This window comes from Pleurodeles waltl, chromosome 1_2 (assembly GCF_031143425.1).
Source record: "Pleurodeles waltl isolate 20211129_DDA chromosome 1_2, aPleWal1.hap1.20221129, whole genome shotgun sequence".
Taxonomy (NCBI): Eukaryota; Metazoa; Chordata; class Amphibia; order Caudata; family Salamandridae; genus Pleurodeles; species Pleurodeles waltl.
Genome location: NC_090437.1, coordinates 872336666 through 872357012, shown reverse-complemented (window position 1 = coordinate 872357012; position 20347 = coordinate 872336666).

Below are 20347 nucleotides of genomic sequence, written 5' to 3'. Positions count from 1 at the left end.
TTGGGTCTTATGGGGTACAGTAGCCAATGGTGATCTACGCCTGCGGTGACAGTATGCACAACCACAGATGTGACCGACATTTTCTATCTGATTCCTTCCTTGCTACCTGACCTTCCTTAGGAGAGGACCTACACTGCATGTGCTGCTGTGACCTGTGTCTGGAACCTACCATGGCCCGTGTGACCGGGGAAAGGGCCCCAGCCTTCATGTCGGAGGAGTTGGAGAGACTGGTGGATGGGGTCCTACCCCACTACGTACTGCTGTATGGGCCTCCAGACCAACTGGTGAGTACACTGTGGGCACAATGCATTTGGCGTGAATGCATAGAGTTGTGTGTGTGAAGGCCTCATGTAAGGGGGTGGGTGGATGTCCTCTTGGCGGCATACAGGTTGTGTGCTGGGCCATGTGTGTGGCAATGGTGATGGGAACGGGTATGGTGGGCCATATGTGTAACAGCAGGACTGTTTGTCTACTGGTATTCTCCTGTGTGTATTGCCTCTGCAGATCAGTGCCCATCACAAAAAGTTTATATGGTGTGCCATCGCCAAGGAGGTGTGGACCCTGGGGGTCTATGGCAGGTGGAGCACCCACTGTTGCAAATGATGGGAGGACCTGAGACGCTGGGCACAGAAGATGGCGGAGGCCCAGCTGGGGATGGCCTCCCAACGAGGAAGGGGTGCCCGTCAAACCCTGACCCCCCTGATGGCCCACATACTGGCAGTGGCCTATCTAGAGCTGGATGGGCACCTGAGGGTATCACAGCAGCCACAAGGGGGTGAGTACAATGACCATCATTACAACTTACGCATGGTAGGGTGGTATCCAGGTGGTGGATGTGTGTCAGTGGGTGCCCCTAGGCCAGGCCTGACATTGCAACGTAGGTCCCTGGTGGCTAGAGTTCTGAAGGGATAATCCTGCTACCTAGCTCATAGGCATCTACTACTGTCAGGGCTGCGTGGGTCCCAGGTGTGCTGCATTTGGAGGTGTGTGCCCCTCTCCATGCCTTGGTGGCTAGCTATTTCTCTGGTAGTGCACAATGCATAGGGCTGTTCCCTGTGTGTGAGTATGCTGTGCATGCCAACGGTGGTATTGGTTCAGCCATTGATCCAGTGTATCCTTTGTCTCTTTCCCCCCTTTGTTGTTTTGTCATCCTGTCCTTATGTGCATTAGCATCATCTAGTGGAGGAGCAGAGGCAATGGTGACGGAGGGAGCTGCATCCCACAGGACCCAGGAGACAGAGTCCACCGACAGTGAGAGCACAAGTGGGACGGAGGGCGAGGGGCGCACCACGGTGGAGACTGGAGGGGACACTTCATACACAGATACCTCCTCCGATGGAAGCTCCCTGGTGGTGGCCAACACTTCTGTGACCACCCCAGCTACAGGTACAACCGCCACCACCCATACCAGCACCGCCCTCCCATCAGCCCCTCATTGAGTTGCCCGTGCCCGCTCACCCAGGAGGGTGAGCATCTCCTTCGCCCCAGGCACCTCAGGCCCTGCCCCAGTTAGCCCTGCTTCCCTGATTGAGGAGGTTATTGACCTCCTGAGATCCATCTCTGTAGGGCAGTCAACCATTGTGAATGCCATCCAGGGGCTGGCAGCCCAGATGCAACAATCTAATGCGTTCCTGGAGGGCATTCACACTGGATTGGTGGCCCAACAGAAATCAATTCAGGCTCTGGCCTCCTCTCTGATGGCAGCCATTGTCCCTGTTTCTACCGTCCCCCCTCTAACTTCCACTGCCCAGTCCCATTCTCCTGAACCCCAACCTATCCCAGGCACACATACAGACGAGCATGCACACAGGACAACACCCAAGAGTGTCACAGGCAAACACAAGCACCACACATCATCCCACAGGCACTCACACAAACACCATCCAATTGCAGACACAACAACATCCACTATTTCCACTGTCTCCCCCTCCTCTCCCTCCACCACCTCCCTCCCAATCACGTTCACACTCACACCTGCATGCACTACATTATCATCCACTACCAGCATCACCACATCAAGCAGAACACACACCTCACTGGCAGACACCTCCACAACATCCATGCACACGTCCCCTGTTTACTCTCCCAATGTGTGTGTCCTCCCTCCTAAAGTACACAGACGCAAGCACTTAGACACCCAACAGCCATCCACCTCACAATAGCATACAGCCCATGAACCTGCACCCAAATCCAGCAGACAGACACCTCCAAAAACCACTCCCTTATCCTCCACTCCCATTCCTTCTCCCTCTTCCTGCCCCTCCCCCTGCCCTGCACGTCTGGCCAGGGTATCACAAGCCCAGCCAAGCACCTCAGCCACATAGTCCAAGGGCCCACTCCTAACCGCACCCACTCGTGGTGGAAAGGGATCCAGGCCACATGTACTGAAGGGGAAGGAGCCTGCACCAGTCAGCCTAAAGGGGAAGGAGCCTGCCCCAGCCAGCAAGAAGGGCAAAGACCCTGCACCTGAAACCCAAAAGGCAAAGGAGCCTGCAAAAGCAGGCAGGAAGGGCAAGGAGCCTGCACCAGCATGCAGGAAGGGCAAGGAGCCTGCACCAGCATGCAGGAAGGCCAAGGAGCCTGCACCAGCAGGCAGGAAGGCTAAGGAGCCTGGACCAGCAACTGTGACGGAGCCCCCACCACCAACCAGGTGGTGCATCTGTCTGAGGGTGCAGGGGATGTGCATGAGCCTCCCCCACCAGCAGCACCACCACAGTGCATCGGTCCGAGGGTGCAGGGGATGTTCAGGAGCCTTCCCCCACCAGCAGCACCACCACTGTGCAGCCATCACCGCAGGCAGACGCAGTGTAATCCTGCCTCCATGGGCTGCTGTGTGGGATGCCCACTCCAGAACCAGTGGGCAAGACACCCACTCGAGAGACTGTGACCCTTCACTCCCAAGGACCAAGAGCACAGGGCAGGTTGCCCCCTCCAGAACCACTTGGCAAGACACCCACTCGACAGACGGTGGCCCATCACTCCCCAGGACCAAGAGCACAGGGCAGGTTGCCCCCTTCCGAACCACTTGGCAAGAAACCCACTCAAGAGACTGTGGCCCATCACTACCCAGGACCAAGAGCACAGGGCAGGTTGCACCCTCCAGAACCAGTGGTCTTGTTTCATCTCCCGGCTGAGGTGCCCCCCCCCCCCCCCCTTGAGCTGCCTGTCTATTTACCAACTGATGCCCCTGCAGTGTTCTCTCCATGTTGAAGCAGGTTACAAGTGGGGCCTTGGACTTTGGCCTGACTTTGGCCTGTGGGCATGTGGCCCACACAAATTGAGGACTGCGCTGTGTCCCCTTTTCTGTAGATTTTTATATACCTGTTATATTGCCTGACTTATATTTCTACTGTGTTGATCTTGTTACAAACACTTTGGCGAAATTGTTTTGTCCTTGCATTTTTCAGCCGATTTAGGGGGTAACTTATTTTCTTGGGCAGCTGGTTGTGTGTATGATGTGTGTGTATGGGGTGTGTGTTGTGCGTGTGTGTGTCACTCTCGTTTTCCTCCCCCACTCCCTTGTGTGCTAGGTGGCTGTATTCACCGTCATCGTCTCCGCCGGCGTTGGTGTTCATGGTGGATCACAACGTAGAATATAATCGGAAAAACATGCAGTTCTGGTTCTATGATGGCGTGGTTCTTCCCTGTGTCTCTAATGGTGAGTCCTTTCACTTCTGTGCAGGCTTTTGATGTCGTTGGTACTGCCCCAGAAAAGGTGACAGATTGTCTGGTCATAATATGGTGGGTGTAACATTGACTTCCACCTGGCTGTAGGCGGCTACCACCGTGGTGGCTGTTGTTTCTGTCCTGGCGGTCAGTGTGGTCCATTGGCTGTATTTCAAAGATCTTTCCGCAATGGTCATAATTTGGCAGTAGTTACCGCCAACCTGTTGGCGGTGCTATCGCCACTTTATCACCGACCGCCACGGTCGTAATGAAGGCCTCTGTTTTCTAAATGAAAAGAGTATAGCTTGTTCCCATGAATTAGGAGCCCTTTTCTCTTTAATTACCCCATTGATTATCTAAGCCAGTGTGGGCACTGTAACATCACCCAACCTCATTTAGAGTAATTTGTGACTCCAAAATGCCAACTTCCTCGATAGTGAGCCTTGGAGCCATCTATCAGTTTCTAACTGAAGCATCTATCTTTCCAGTTCAAGATGAGAACCCTCCTTTTAAAAAAATGAAATACTGAAACTCACTTTGAAACTCATCTTCTGAATTTTGTCAACCTGTCACGTTTATGTACCTGTGTTATGGAATTATATGACTGACACACTCTAGTTTGTTAAGCGAATGGAACAGATGCTTTCTTACTATACTCAAAATGTTTAAGTTTACTGTTTTGCCATTTCTTAAGAATACTCTTGTCTAGCATTGTTTTTAACTTTAATTTTGCTCTACCAAGTTGCGTTGACTTAATGCTCTTAGATGGCCTAATGTTCTGTCTGCTATGCTCATTCAGTGTAATTCTATTTCCCTGCTTCTATCTAGTGTAGATCTTAATTTTTCACTCACCAAATGGCAATAATAATGGAAGTAATCTATCTATCTATCTATCTATCTATCTATCTATCTATCTATCTATCTATCTATCTATCTATCTATCTATCTATCTATCTATACATCGGATACTAATGTTAACATTGACACATCCCATTTAAAGTACAAAATATTCCTCTCTTTCATTTTGTAGCCTTTAAATCAGATTGCTTCTACCAGAAGCGATTGATCAAAGGTCCATTTGAAGCTTGTATCCCTCTTAATCTATTCACGCTGTTTCAACAGCACAACAGCATAGTCTGATAGTTGAATCAGAACGTAAAACAACACTATAATGATGTCCATAGATAATGTATGACTCAATTAAAAATACCTAATCTGGTCTAATAATTGTTACCACCTGAATAATAGGTAGGCTCCCTCTTAAGGGCCCATTACACAACTCTTCAATTCAAAGCCGGAATCAACTTTGTAAACATTGGCAAGAAATTGGGTTGTTGGTTGACTGGGGTGTGAACCCTGGTCAAGGAGCAACCACAATTAGTCTCAGGGTGAAGTCACAAACAATCATAAATTAACCTGTGCTCAACCCTCTGGTACCTTAGCACAGAGCAGTCAGGCTTAACTCAGAGGTAATGTGTAAAGTATTTGTTCAACACTTCAAACAGTAACACAGTAAAATCACACCACAAAAGGATTCCACAACAGGTTTAGAAACACAGAGTCGCATTTAATAAATAAAACAAGACCAAAACAACAGAAATCCAATCAGTAGAACTGGAGATATGCAATTTTAAAGATTTCAGTGGAAATCGTGCAAACTATGGCTACCTGGTCACGCCGAACTGGGACATATCACACGCTCAGGATGACCTTGCTGAAGCATGGGCTGGTTACAGGGACCCAATAAGCCTAGCTGAACAATGTACCTTAGGTTCTGGTTGACCAGCCTTGTGAGGTTCTGCATCGAGGCAATGCGTCGGTACCAAGGTACTGTGGAGCTGTGATGTGAGGTCCTGAATCATCATCGAGTATCCCGTCGATGAGGGCTTGCGATTCTGAGTCTGGCGTCGAGGAGGCATCATGCAATAGAGGCGATGGGTCAGTTCTGTGGAGCTGTGAGGCTGCGGTGTGAGAATCTGCAACATTGGCAAGGCTGCCGTTGATGAGAGGTGCGATGGTCCATGTCAGTAAAGCTTCACACTGGCGGTGGTTCCAATACAGCTGTGGGGTCAATGTGGAGTCCTTTGCGTCAGGAGAACCCTCGTAGCATGGGTGAGGCCTTGCTTTTGCGTGGGTTTGCCCTAGAGAGATGAGGAGATGCATCCTTTTGGCTGGATTCACAGTGGATGACAGGGCACCTAAGGCCCAATTCCAAGGGTCCAGTACTGGGATGGCACCATTTGGCAGTGTAGACTAACACATGGTAGTGTCCAGGTGCTGATATTGAGGTTGTTGGAGCCTTCTGTCCCTGAGGCTGAAGTCAGGAGGCCAGACAACTAGCCCTTGGTGTCACTGAGGTGTCCTAGGTTCAACAGATGCTGATCCAGTCTTCTCACCCACGCAAGAGGGCAGCAGGCAGCAGGTCAACACAGCAAGGCAGCAGTCCAGCAAGGCAGTAGTCCAGCAGGGCAGCAATCCAGCTCAGTGGCAGTCATTTCAGCAGAACAGCTGTCCTTCCTGGCTGAGTAGCTACACTTTCAGTAGTACTTGAAGAAGTGGTGTTTGAGATCCAATATTTATACCTGGTACCCTTCCTCTGGAAGGTGGGAGAAGCTTCTACAGGTTCCCCTTGGAAGCCCCAGGCATCCTGCCTTTCCTGGCCTGGCTCCAGACTAATTACAGGTGCTAGGCATCCCTTTGTGTGGAGGTAGTACGCAGCCTAATCAAGTGTAAGTAGGGCTGTTCCCAGCTTCGGCCTCCCATCCTGCCAGGGATGGCGCATTCAGGCATGCAACAGCTCTCTATTGTATGTGGCTTTCTAGAAGGAATGCAGAAAGCCCAACTGTCATCTACGTCAAGACATGTGAGACATGTGACCCAGGGACAGGCTACAGGTGCTAAGGGCCACATGCACAAGGCATTTTTCTAGTCGCCAAGTAGCCTATTCTGCGAATAGGCCCATTTGCAACTAGAGAAATGTTTTTTGGGCTGTACAAAGCCCAAATTGCGATTCAGTAACTTGTTACCGAATTGCAATTTGGGTTTTGCGATTCGGTAGTAGGAAGGAACGTGTTCAGGGCATCCCTTCCAAATACCGAATTTGAATGGTATGTATGAATGTTCTGCGACCTTAAATACGATTGCAAAACAATCACAGTTAACACCAATTTCAAATTGGTGTTAACCCACAATCACAGTTAACACCAGTTTCAAGTTGGTGTTAACCCATTCCCAAACGGGAAGTGGTTACCAAGGGCCCCCTTGCCCTTTGTGAATGGTCGCGAAAATATTATTTCAGAACAGACAGTGGTCCCACGGACCACTGCCTACTCTGAAAAAATTAAAAGAAAACTATTAATTTTTATTTTTTAAATGCATCCTGTTTGCTTTAAGAAAAGCGATCTGCATTTAAAAACAACTGCTTTATTTAAAAAGCAGTCACAGACATGGTGGTCTGCTGTCCCCAGCAGGCCACCATCCATGTGAGTGTGGCCATTCACAATGGGGTCGCAAATTGCGACCTACCTCATGAATATTGATGAGGTAGGTCATTTGCAACCCCATTGGGAATCGCAAACAGTGTACTTAACACTGCTGTACATTTTGTTTTGCGACGCACAATTTGCGATTCCCAAATGTATCGCAAATTATGAGTCACAAACCAAAAGGTCATACATCTGGCACTATATGGCTAATGCAGGAAAATGCCAACATTCTAAGAGTGACATTTTCAAAATTATAATTTATAATCCGACTTTACTATAAAAGAGGATTTTTCATTATATTTGCATAGACACCAAACATGAACTGGTCTCCTGCTCCTGTTTAGAAATGACAGCTTATTAAATTATTAAAGTAACTCCAATGTTATCCTGTGGAAGGCATAGGCCTTGCAGTAGTAAAAAAAAAGGATTCAAGAGCTACTAGGACATGTAAAATGTAAACTTACATGTCCTAATTTTTAAATTCATTGCACCTTTCTCTGTGGGCTGTTTGGGGCCTACCCATGGGTGACGTATGTGTATTAAAAAGGGAGGTTTGGGCCAGGTAAAAGGTCTATTTTGCAAAGTCAGAATGGCAGTTTAAAAGCTGCACACACAGGCTGCAATGGCAGGACTGTGACATGTTTGGAAGGGCTACTTAAGTTTGCAGCACAATCAGAGCTGCATGCCCACTAGTAGCATTTAATTTACAGGCCTTGGGCACATGTGGTACCACTTTACTAGTTAGTTACAAGTAAATAAAATATGCCAGTTGGGGTTAAGCCAGTGTTACTATGTTTTAAGAAGTGAGCACATGCACTTTAGCTCTGGTCAGCAGGATAACATATGCAGAGTCCTAAGGCCAGCAAAAATGTAGGAGGAATACAAAACGTTTAAGGGAGGACCGCCCTAAGGCTCATAGGTGTAACACAACAGGTTTAACAACATTATTCTTATTTTCATCATTGTAGCATCCATTTATGCATTTAATCTTACTCCTCATTCTGAATAATTGTAAAGTATCTAGTAATAACATAGTCACAGAAAAGTGGGCCATACAACATTTTGTAAAACATTTGGAATAATCTTGATTGGAGCCATGTACTGAAGTTACCATCAGTAAATTACTCTTAACCAGTATAAGAGCTACTATCCATTTACATGTTGGACCTGCCTGAGTCTTAGTTGTATGTAGCCATTTCTAAACCAAACTAGAATATCTATGTCCCTGGTCACAAAATTCCATAGTGAGTTGAAAAGGCATGGTCATTGGCTCATCTTGGTGCAAATACCTTACAGGCCTCTGTTAAATGGTCATCCTGTACGCATAATGTGTCTGGCGTTCCTAAAACCATACAGCAGGCAGTCTCTCTTTCTATTTCTTCTTAGCATGTGTACATCCCAGGACCATAATTTTAATTATGTTTTTTTGACTAACCACGGTTAGATGTGATCCTTAAGTACAACCAGTGCATTTGGCAGCAGAAGCATAATGTTTGAATTTTTATCTGCAATCATGCACCCCTTCCCATCCTTTCTCCACTTGATTAGTGGTGTCTTTTTGACACCTTTGAGCCATAGCCACATCGACTATGCTTTAAGTGCTAGCCAGTGCGTGTTGGTCCTTTGTCAACTATTGTAAGCCTTAGTGGTTCTCATTCATTGAATAATGTTTTTCCTTCTCTTCTATCCCTGAAATTGCTCATTTTTTTCCCCTGCATTACTTTCAGAATAGGTGGGAATTTAAGCTGTGTGGCTGTACCCAAGCTCATAAATAATTTAATTCGTTGGCCTAGTCTCTGTATCTTTTTTTCAAGATTTAGAGTGGTTTGATAGTATGGTGAAAATCATTGTACCTGCTTGGGGAGAGTTCACAATAAGTGATTAGGATAACACTTTATCCATGAGTGAGTAGCTGGAAATATTGACTGAAAGTTTTCATCATCAACAACACACCTTTATTCGGCTATCAGCCATAAAAGGAAAATACAATCATCAGAAGCATCATTTAAATAACCAATAGACATATAAATACTAAAACCAGTTTGCATAAATAACCAAGATACTCCTAAGATCAATAAATAACAATCAATTTACATCGCTGCTTACACTAAAAAGGTTTACAATTTCTAAAATATATGTCCTGCCCAAAATAATACTGTTGTTTTGTTAGCTATCTTGTAGGGGGCTGTTTAACCAATGTGTAAGTCTAATTAATAGATATGGAATGATATTCTTAAAATACAAGGAATACTATATTCTTCCTTCATATATAAAAGACTAGATTTTTCATTAAGACAAAATAACTACCCAGGGTCTGTTAACTTGCAGGGAGAGGAGTCCATTAACCATTTAAAACAATATATAGTTTATATATGAGTATTTGTTGATCCAAACTTATTAAAACCTCAAGCCTTCCTTGTCCCTAATAAATGAAATTGCTAGGAGAAAGCAACTTATTCCAAAGACGATTAATGGAGTTGTGTTAGACCTTAACAGTCTAACCGCTTCGTTATATTTCCTAATTCCTACATTCCTACAAAAAGGTCGAATCCATTTTTTCCTTGGCTTATCATAGGCTTTACAAATTAGCAAAACATGATCCACTGTTTTGATAGTCTCCATGTTACACAACACACACTTCGCCTCATGTCTATTCTCGCTCTGGGGGCCCCATTTGATAGTAAATGCATTGGTCTGAAGAATCCCATATCGAAACTTCATAAATAGTGCTTTCGCTCGCCGAGGCTGAATTATATCTAACCATTCCTCAGCGCTTGGTGTTGGCTTAATGTCCAAAAAGCTCGATGTCAATCTACCCAAGTCCTTACTGCGGAGAAGACTGATTGACGAAAACTCCCAATAAACTTGCTTTAATCGAGTCTTAGATTGTAACGTAAGTATATGGGGATCGTCCCAATAAGATATCAGCCCTAGGTTATAGAACCAATACTTTATATGATGGAGCCACGGAAGTGAAGCTGATTTGTCGAGGTCCATTATCTCAATTAGTGCTTGTCTGTAGTGGATCAGTTCTGAAGTTGTCCAAAGTCTACACCAATAGAGTAAAGGCCTCAAAACTGCCAATTTACCTATTTGCTTCATGTTTAAATCATAGGTGAGAGGGATCAATGGAGTAGATAGTGGCAATCCCAATATCCCCCTCATAAAACTATTTTCTTTGGAGACTAATGGGGTTAAGTTTTCAATTCCCCAAAGCTCAGCACCATATAGGGCTGCAGCCTGCGCTTTGTATCTATAAACTTCAAACACTGGTGAAACAATCCTGGTCCTTGAGCTTTTATAGTTGTTATTTATCGCCGTAGAGCTGTGGACTAAAGAAGTTCCAGCTTTATTAACATGCGGCATCCAGGACAACTTAGCATCCAGCAATATCCCTAGGTAGTTGAAGTTTTTTACTCGTTCCAGTTCTTGTCCCTTAATCAAAATACTTCTTTTAAGTGCTTTGTGGGGATTGACAGTCAGATATTTTGTCTTGTTTGCATTTATTTCCAGCCCCTTCTGACTACAGTATTTGCTAAATGTTCCTAGTAAGGTTTGAAGACCCATGGGGGTTTGCGATAATAGGATAGTATCGTCTGCAAACAGGAGAGCAGGGACTGTATCTCCATTTTGTTTTGGCGAGTCATGATTGCTCCGTATGAGATACTCTACCAGGTCATTGATGTATAACGAAAAGAGGGTTGGGGCAAGCACACAGCCCTGCCTCACTCCCCTCTTAATAGGTATTGGGTCAGTCAGCTCTCCATTTGGACCCCACCGTACCTTTGCATATGTATCTTCGTGCAACCTCTTTATCTGGTACAAGAGATTCCCCGGCATACCCTGATTCCCTAATACAGCCCATAGGGAGTCTCTTGGAACCAGATCGAAGGCCGCTCGCAAATCCACAAATGCAATATAAAGGTGGCCCTTCCATAGTTTTGTATATTTCCACATTATTACTAGTAGCCTGAAGGCCTGGTCAATTGTGCTTGTCTGCTGCCTGAAACCTGCCTGGTATATTGTCAGAATGCTTTTTTCTTCTATCCAACAGCTTATTCTATTCAGCAACTGCCTAGCATAATTGTTTTGCATGACATCGATAAGGCTGATTGGCCTATAGTTCCCTGGATCCTCCCTAGATCCTTTTTTATAAACAGGGATTATTTCTGCATCTTTCCATGTCTCAGGAACTGACTTTCCCCTTGCTATGGCATTACTGAGTAGATTTACATAGGGTTCCCAAATTTCTATGTTATGTTTGAACAGATCCCCAGGGATTTTGTCCAGACCTGGGGCTTTGCCTGATTTGATCGCTTCAATGGCAGTCACCGTTTCTTCCAAGCTAAACTGTATGTCAGGTAAGATGTCCCAGCAAGGTACTTCTTTGTACAGGGAAGGATATGAATCAAGGTTGGGAAAATCGGAATAGAGGTATGTAAAATGGTTGACCCACGCACTGGGATCTTTATGATGTTCAGGATTATATATCCCCTCTATCCTGCTGTGAGTAACTATTTTCCAAAAAGCCACTACATCATTGCGTTTAGCTGCCTCTAAAAGGACATAACATTTTTGGTCCTCCCAGTCTTTTTGTGCTGTAGCCAGAATTTTCCTGTATCCAGCCCTTGCCTGTTTCACGGCTATTAAATTTTTCTGTTTTAGGGCCTCTACCAGTAATGTTTTTCCCTCTCTATATTCTGTAGTATACCAGGGATTAGTTGAAGTAATTTGTTCCTTGCCCTTTTTATGCTTTTGTTGTATCTGTTTAGTAAAATAGGGTCTTAGTGCGGTGCTCATTGATTGATAAATATCCACAATAGGGATGTCAGTGCAATTTTTATGGGCGTGGGGTTCCAACAGTTCTGTATATATGTTATAAATATTTGTCATAGCATCCAAATTGCCCAGTATCACCGGCCATTTTACTGCCCTTCGGTTGTTACTAAGAGTGGGTTGCAACTCCACCTTATCCTTTTCCTTGCCATTCGAGTCTATAACGTAACCCCTAAGGTCAATTACTAACGGAAAGTGATCACTTTCCCTCCTCTTATCTATTTTAAAAGTCACTATTCTCTCCCATGTAATAGTGCTATGCATAATGTAATCTAATTTTGAGCCTGTGTTACCTCTCTGGTAAGTGTCCATATTAAGACCACCTTGACCCACTCTACCATTGCACGCCCTCAGTCCATGCTTTAGTGTGAAGCCCATAAGTTGCAAAGCAGCAACCGTACCAGGGACAGACTCTTCAATTGATAGGTGGGGGACTGCTCTTGCTCGGTCTTCATCTTCTGCCAGAAGTTCAAGGCCAATTATAGGTTCGTAATTGCAATTAAAGTCTCCCCCTATCATAATTGTCTCTCCCCCCGGGATTTTTTTAAGCATATCATCTAGTATTTCAATTTCATGTGACTCCTGGTTTGATCTTCTGGGCCTTATATACACATTAAACAAATGGGATAGCACCTTATTTTTGTCCCTTAATTCCAACCACAGAATGTCGGAGACTCTGCATCATGTTTACATATCTCAATGTCAAGGGCGATTTTCACCCATACAACCAGCCCCCCAAACGGCCTCCCTCTTGCTGCAGCAGTTGCGCTAATGAAAAAAGTTTTATATCCCAGTTTGTACGGTGGATCCTTTAACCAAGTCTCTTGAAAGAGGCAAACATGAAATTATTCAATATAATCATGCCAGTCAGGGTCTATAAGCTTGCTTTTTAGACCTGCTACGTTCCAGGAAACCATAGAAACTACTCCCCTTCCGGTTGAGATCATATCATTATTATTAGGGCTCTGAGATATAGTCAATTCCTTTCTATGGGGCAAATGCTCCTCAATACTCCCTACTCCTCTAGCTTGGTGATTGTTTTGTTCCTGGGACTCAACTACTATTTGATCTCTAATCAGTCCCAAATATACTTTGTCTAGTTGTGTTAGTCAGTCCACTGTTTCAAGATCAGAATCTCCTTTCTCATTTGCTCTCCCCAATTCCTGTGTTTATTCCTCTGAGCTATAAACTTGTATGTGTGTGAATCCAGGCTAAACCTCATGGCATTTTTTGTGGGGGCACTGGCTCTCTGTTCCAAGTTAATCAGACCTTCAATTAGTCTTTCATCCCTTAATGTGAGAGCAATAATATCTTGCTTCCCAGCCTCTCCTGGCACCCTTTCCGCCCTTGTAATATCTGAGCGGATTAGGGATAAGCAGTGCCGTTTGTGTCTGATCCAATGTATAGTTTTGTTCTTTAGGGAATCCTCATTCTCTATACTATTTTGAGCCAGTTCCGGGACGTTTAGCAAATATATTACCTGACCCCTAGGAGGCCTTATTCTTCCCTCAAGATGTCTGTTCCTTATATTAGGGGGCATGCTACCATTATGTAGGTTAGTATAAGGGTTTAATGTACGTCCCATCTTCTCTTCTTGTGACCCTGTATCAAGACTGGGCTCCCTTTGGAGATTCACGGAATCTTGTCGTAACTCTCCTGCCTTAACTACAGAATAGTTTTGTGTCCCCATATTACACCCATTTTCCCCTCTCATGCCTCCTTGCGGTGCATTTGGAACTCTAGCTGCAGTTAAAATAGGATTGGGCTGAACATTCAATCTTTGGGGAGATATGGGTCTACCTTGTAAGTGTAATGATACTGTTGAAGTCTCCTCTGCACTCTGATCTCTATGGGTTCCCATACTCCCCCCCTTTTTCACAAGGGCTGATAATGTTCCTATTTCAAGTTTTAACCCTCTGGCTTCCTGCATTAATCCAATCATTAGGTCATAAAGAACTGTTAAACTCCTTGTTTTACATTTTAAGCAGTTTTCTGGGTCTTGGTTAGCTAGTGATGTCTTCTCTATAGCTATCTGTGCTAAAGTGATGTTTTGGTCATGCTTACCCGCGGGTTTCCCATCCTGAACCCTATGAGCTTTGGTGGTAGCAGGTTCTGCTAGGACTGCATACTTGTTAGAACACACAATATCGCTCTTCTGCACGTGACCCTTCTTCCTGGTGCTTTCTAATGTAGTTGGGAGATGACGCATAACCCGCAAACTATCATCTTTATGATTAGTTACCCTGATAGCCGAGGTTAGATTTCCCTCTTGCTGGTTATCACTCTCTTTCCTATCAATTGATTTCTCTTTCCCTAGTTCGGTTTTCCTTGTATAGTAAGAAGTTATCTTTTTATCAGAGCCCTCCCAAGGGGTGGTCCTATTACTTAGTAAAGACTCTACCTCCTCTTTAAGGTCATCAATTTCAGATATCGTACAATTCTCGCCTGCGTTCCTCAGTTTTTTTGTGGTTTTCTCCTTTCCCCGTGGGGGTTCTGTTGCCTTACGTTTCCCCATACCTTTTTGCCAAATTCTTCGCCTCCACTAGATCAAATACAAGGGCTCTAGGCTCTTGCCCAGTGGTGCTATTTAAGTTGTCCTAAAGTGCCAAAGGCGGGATACTAAGCCACTGGGCAAATAGAATTTATGGTCCCCTTCGATTCCGGTAAACACTACCTTGCCTGCCAGGCCTCTCTCAGGGGTAGCAGCGTCCCTCTTATTAGCTATATACTTGATTGATAAAACCACCCAAATTTAGCCTCCAGTGTCAGCAAATAAACTTGGGAGGGAGTCTATTAATAGTAAAATTGAGTGAAATAATTACGTCTCAGTTTAAAATGTTTGGAATGGTCTATATTCTCTTTGGTAGCAGACTGATCTCTTGTTGTAGGTGAAAGAGGGGCGGCCCAGCCCAGTCTCCTCCGGTCCCTGATGGGCACAGGACGGGCCCGCCCTTGGCCCGGGCTTTGCCCGGGCACCGCCCGCACGCGTCCCGCGTGTCGGGAGCGCTACGCGGCTTTTAAAGGGCTCCTGCCCTTCCTTCTGTGGTCCCAGGTGCAGGTGATGCCGTTTTCAAATCTTTCATCTAGCTGAGTTTAGACTAAAAGAGTCCCAGTGCTCTCTCTGAATATCTTTTGCAATCTCCTCACTTAAAACAGCCTATAAAACCTAATTATTTAGCAACTGCAATACAGAAGGTTTAATATTATTTATTTTCGCAATGTGTGGAATTCCACTGATTTGAAGATTGTTTCAGCTAGTAAGAGAGATTTCTTTGTTTGTATTCTAGCAATTATTTGAGAATTAATTGACACTAATTGGTTTTTATGTGACCCATAGATTTTGTGTTCTTATACTTAGATCTTCTTGTTATCACGATTACCTCATTTGGCCTGGATTTGCTTTTGATGCTATTCTAATATATCAAATTTACCCATAATTTATTTTCTCATCCAATTTATCAGATTGTGTGGTCTCTTCTCTAGAGGGGTAACATCTGAGTTAAATCATGGGCCTGATGTCTCTTGAGATACTTTCAGGTTGGTGGTCACTAAGTCCTTGTTTCCTTTATTTATCTCTGTCTCAGGATCAAATCCTGATCATCGTTCTCTGATGTATCAGCTACTATATTAAAGGAATTTGTTAGGTGGAGACCCAGTGGCTTCCAGAATAAACTGAGTATTCTTGTGTGGGTTCTGGGAGTTTGTTTTAGGAGTAGTTCCACTATGTTCTGAAGAATTGGGGATATGGTTATCAAAATAACCACGTGTGAGTTCGTATGAGAGTCAGTAATTCAAATATTTGTAACAGATGGGAAAGTTATATCACATTATATTCTGACTTCTACTGTATCTTCTCATAAGCAACTATATCTATTTCTTGATCAGGTAATGCTTGACTAACTAGAAATTATCCTTTTACATCTCATTTACTCATCTATATCCTCTTTAGCACCTCAAAATGTTTAGCGGACTCTGTAACTATTTTATATTAGACTTATTTCTTGAATAAGCATTGTCTAAGCCAGGGTTTGACTACAAATTTAGGAACTGATTTAGATGTTGCTGGTAACAGTCCCGCCATCGACTTTTCGACTGAAAACCCGTCCGCCGCCATGACGGTCTGTCCGCCTTATTCAGATGTAGGTGGAGGGTAGATGGAAGCAAGAATTCAAACCACCACCTTCCCCAAGAAACACTGCCCACTTAGATGGCAGGAAAGGGAAATGTGGATGCCGGCGGAACCCAGCCACATTTTCCACTGTGCAGATTTCAATGTGCCTTACCGCCAAGAAAAAAAGTGGCGGTCCGACCTCCATGTCTGAGTTGGCAGATTGGGGAGGAAAGAGGGTGAAAACTTACCTTTCCTCCCCATTGGCCATTGAGGAAAAGAACATTATTAATCATGAGCTGAGCATGAAGGGGCTGGACCTGAAAGCCCAGAAGGCTGAGCCCAGCGCAGATGGTGGCAGCATATCTTCAGTGGCCTTTGACAGAAGAGTACATATACCCAAGAGTCTGATAGCTAACCACAAGGTTAGGGAGGACATAGATTGCTGGTTTGAGGCCTACGAGATTGCTTTACAAATGCATAGGATCATTAAAGAGGATGTTGGGCAGTTTGAGGACTCAGCTTCCAACTGACGGGAGGGACACCTTACTAACCCTACAGCGGGAGGATAAGATGAAGTAGTCAGCCCTGAAGGAGGCCCTTATCAGGAAATATGGGTTAACCCCAGAGATGTATAGGCAGAAGTTTAGGGAGAGTGTGAAGTTTCTTCCTCAGACCTGGGTAGATTGTGTAGTTTCTTTCTGCAAGGCACTGGGTAGTTGAGTGAAGGGCAGTAATGTGACAGACTATCAGGGGCTGTACAATTTGATTGCCCAAGAGAGCAAGTTTAGTCTTTGTTTTGTAGAGCTGCACCAGCACTTGATTAATAGGAAGCTTGCTGATCCCAGGGAGCTTGCTAAGGAGGTGGACCGCTGGATCAGTACCAGTGTCCATAAGAAGGTTCGTGGGGGAGATCTAACCAAGGATGGGCACGGTTCCAGCAGAAAAAAGAGGCAGGGACAATAACAAAAGTAAGGAGTTCTCAAAAAGGCCCCAAACTGGTTCCCAGGATGAGCGTTCACAACCCCCTACTAAGAAGAAGAAATGGTTCCCGTCAGATAAAACTGCAGGGAAGGGATCCCGGAAATGCTTTGACTGTGGTCAGGAAGGGCACTTCAGAAGGACTCCGGCATGTCCCAAGTGGACACAGCCCCCCACTGGTAGGCAGTCACTAGAGATGGCGAGTGTAGCACTTGGGGAAGAGTTGGCCCTTGCTAGTAGTGGGGAGACAGCTGAGATTACCCTATTGTCCATGGGTGACAGTGAATGCTGCAGAAAACCCTCAAGGTAGACAATACTAAGAAGTATCGGTGGGGTACCATTAATGAACATAGGGTGGAGGCTCTGAGAGACCCAGTAGCCAGCATGACAATCGTCCGATGTCATCTGGTGTTTTCAGAGCAGATAGTCCCTAATATGGTCCACCAAGTTGTCGCTGAAGACAAAGGTGGCTTATGTTCGTTTGAATGGGGGTCTCAGGTTCCTTGAGCGTAGCTGCGAGTCCATCCATGCCTGTGGATTTTTTGCTGTGCAATGACCTAGAGCATACCGCCTGGAAGGAGGTTCAGCTCAGGTCACACTTGTTGATGTTGGGGTTGCCTGAATGGGTGTGCCTGACCACATAGTCCACAGGAGTAAGAGAGGATGGTCAGAAGGACCTGGAGCCTGAAAGAGTGGCCCAGGTATCTGCTCATGGAGTTCCCATGGTCTGGGAGGAGGCTGCCCTTGAGGGGGATGCCCCAGAACCTACAGGGGAAATTGGTGGCCAAACTGGGGAACCTGCTTCATCTGACCAATTGACAGCAGAAAGGAGGTCCCTCCAGGGAGGAGTTCTGCGCAGTGCAGAGGGAGTGCCCAACTCTTGTGGGCCTTCGGCAGCAGGCCAAGGCCCAGACAACTGGTGATACCTCTGGCAAACATCTGATTTATTGGAAGAATGGTCTCCTGTATAGTGAACCTTGGCTCCTGAACCTGAGGCATCCCGTGTGCTGGTGGTACCCCATCACTTAAGAGCCTCCCTAATGGGTCTGGCTCATGATGTGCCACTGTCAGGTCATTTGGGGCAGGGCAAGACCTTTGATAGGCTTGTTACCCACTTTTATTGGCCTCAAATGAGGAAGACCTCAGATGCGTTCTGCAGGTCTTGTGTAACCTGCCAGGCGATTGACAAGAGAGGAGGAAATGCAAAGCCCCCCTACAACTTTTTCCTGTCATGAGCACCCCTTTTGAGTGGGTGGGCATTGACATTGTGGGGCCTCTGAATCCCAAGGCAGCCATGGGCATCAGGTTCTTCCTGGTCCTGGTGGACCATGCCCCTGGTACCTGGAGGCTATCCCTCTGAGAACAGTGACTGTGCCTGCCATGGCCAGGGCACTGATGGGGATTTTCATCCGAGCGGGTTTCCCCAAGGAGGTGGTTTCCGACTGCTTTACCAACTTCATGTCCTTGTACATGAAGGCCATGTGGAAGGCCTGTGGCGTAAATTACAAGTTCTCGAAACCTTACCACCCCAAAACCAATGGGTTGGTTAAGAGATTTAAACGTACCCTGAAAGGAATGATAATGGGTCTACCCAAACCCATGAGGCATAAGTGGGCCTCCTCCTACCATGCCTACAATTTGCCAATAGGGAGGTACAGCAGAAGGGGTTTGAATTCAGTTCTTTTGAGCTTCTGTTTGGGCACCCTCTGAGAAGACCTCTCAGTTTGGTAAAGGAGGGCTTTGACTAAGCTCCCAGGAAGCCCCCCCAGGATGTATTTAGCTACATGCTGGCCTTCAGCAATTAGACCGCCTGCTTCCTAAAAAACACACAGGAGAATTTGAAAGCTAGCCAGGAGGACAAGAAACATTGGTATGACCAAATCCTACTCCGATTGAGTTTCAGCCTGGTCAAAAGATGTGGGTGAAGGCGCCAGTGGAGCCCCGTGCTCTGTAAGACTGCTAGTGTGGTCCATTTCAGGGGAAGGAGCGCAAAAGTGAGGTCACCTACCCAGTGGAAATGCAAACTCCTATGAGCCCTTTGAGGGTCTGCAAGTGAACCGCCTCAGGCCACACTTGTAAAGATCTGAGTTGACCATGCTCTTGGTCATGGGTGATGGGGCGGAAGAATGGAGTGAACCTCTACCTGATCTCCTATCTTCCAAAGAGTAGGATGGGTCAGTGGAGGGTGTGAGCCTCTCCCTCTCTGTTCTCACTTAACCCAGGAGTCACCCACTGGTGCACCCATGATATAGACACTAGGGATAGCCTGCCTATGAAACACAAAACTTACAGCTTGTCTGACAGAGTAAGAGATAGTATCAAGAAGGAGGTTGCCAAGATGCTAAAGCTTGGGGTTATTGAGCACTCCAACAGTCCTTGGTCCAGTCCAGTGGTTCTGGTCCCCAAGGCTACCCCACCCAGCATCATACGCAAACTTTGGTTCTTTGTAGACTACCGGGGGCTCAATGCAGTCACTAAGACTGACACACACCCCATCCCCAGAGCTGATGAGCTCATTGATTGGCTTGGAGCTGTCAAGTTCCTCAGCACGTCTGATTTAACATCTGGGTCCTGGCAGATTGCCTTGACCAACGGGGCAAAAGAAAGGTCAGTGTTCTCCACATCAGAAGGGCACTACCAGTTCTGGGTCATGTCTTTTGGGTGAAGGACTCTCATGCCACATACCAGAGGTTGGTAAATCAGTTCCTGGCTGAGTTGGTCAGTGCTGCCTAGCTTGATGACATTGCAGTCTTCAGCTCCAGTATTGAGGACCATTTGTACCACCTCCAGGAAGTGCTGAGAGCCCTACAGAGTTCAGACCTCACTATCAAAGCCAGTAAGTGCCAGATAGGGCATGGTTTTATGGTCTACTTGGGACACCAAGTAGGGGGTGGCGCGGTCCCGCCCTTGGAACCTAAGATTGACACCATTCTGGCTTGGGAACCCCCCAAGACTAAAGTAAGAGCCTTTTTAGGCCTCACTACTGTCTATTACAGAGGATTTGTCAAGGGATATGGTACCATCATTGTCCCCTCAACAGAGCTGACTTCTGAGAAGCAGCTGCATCAGGTGATCTGGACAGAGGCATTGCCAACCGCTTTTGGCACCCTGAAGTAGACCCTGTGCAACGCTCCCATGCTCAAGGCTAAAGAAAGAGGGCCTGTATCAACCAGTAGCCTTCCCTATTAGAAGGTTACTTCCCAGGGAACAAAGGTAGAGCACTATAGAAAGGCAAGCTTTTGCTGTTGCCTTGGTGCTGAAGAAGCTAAGA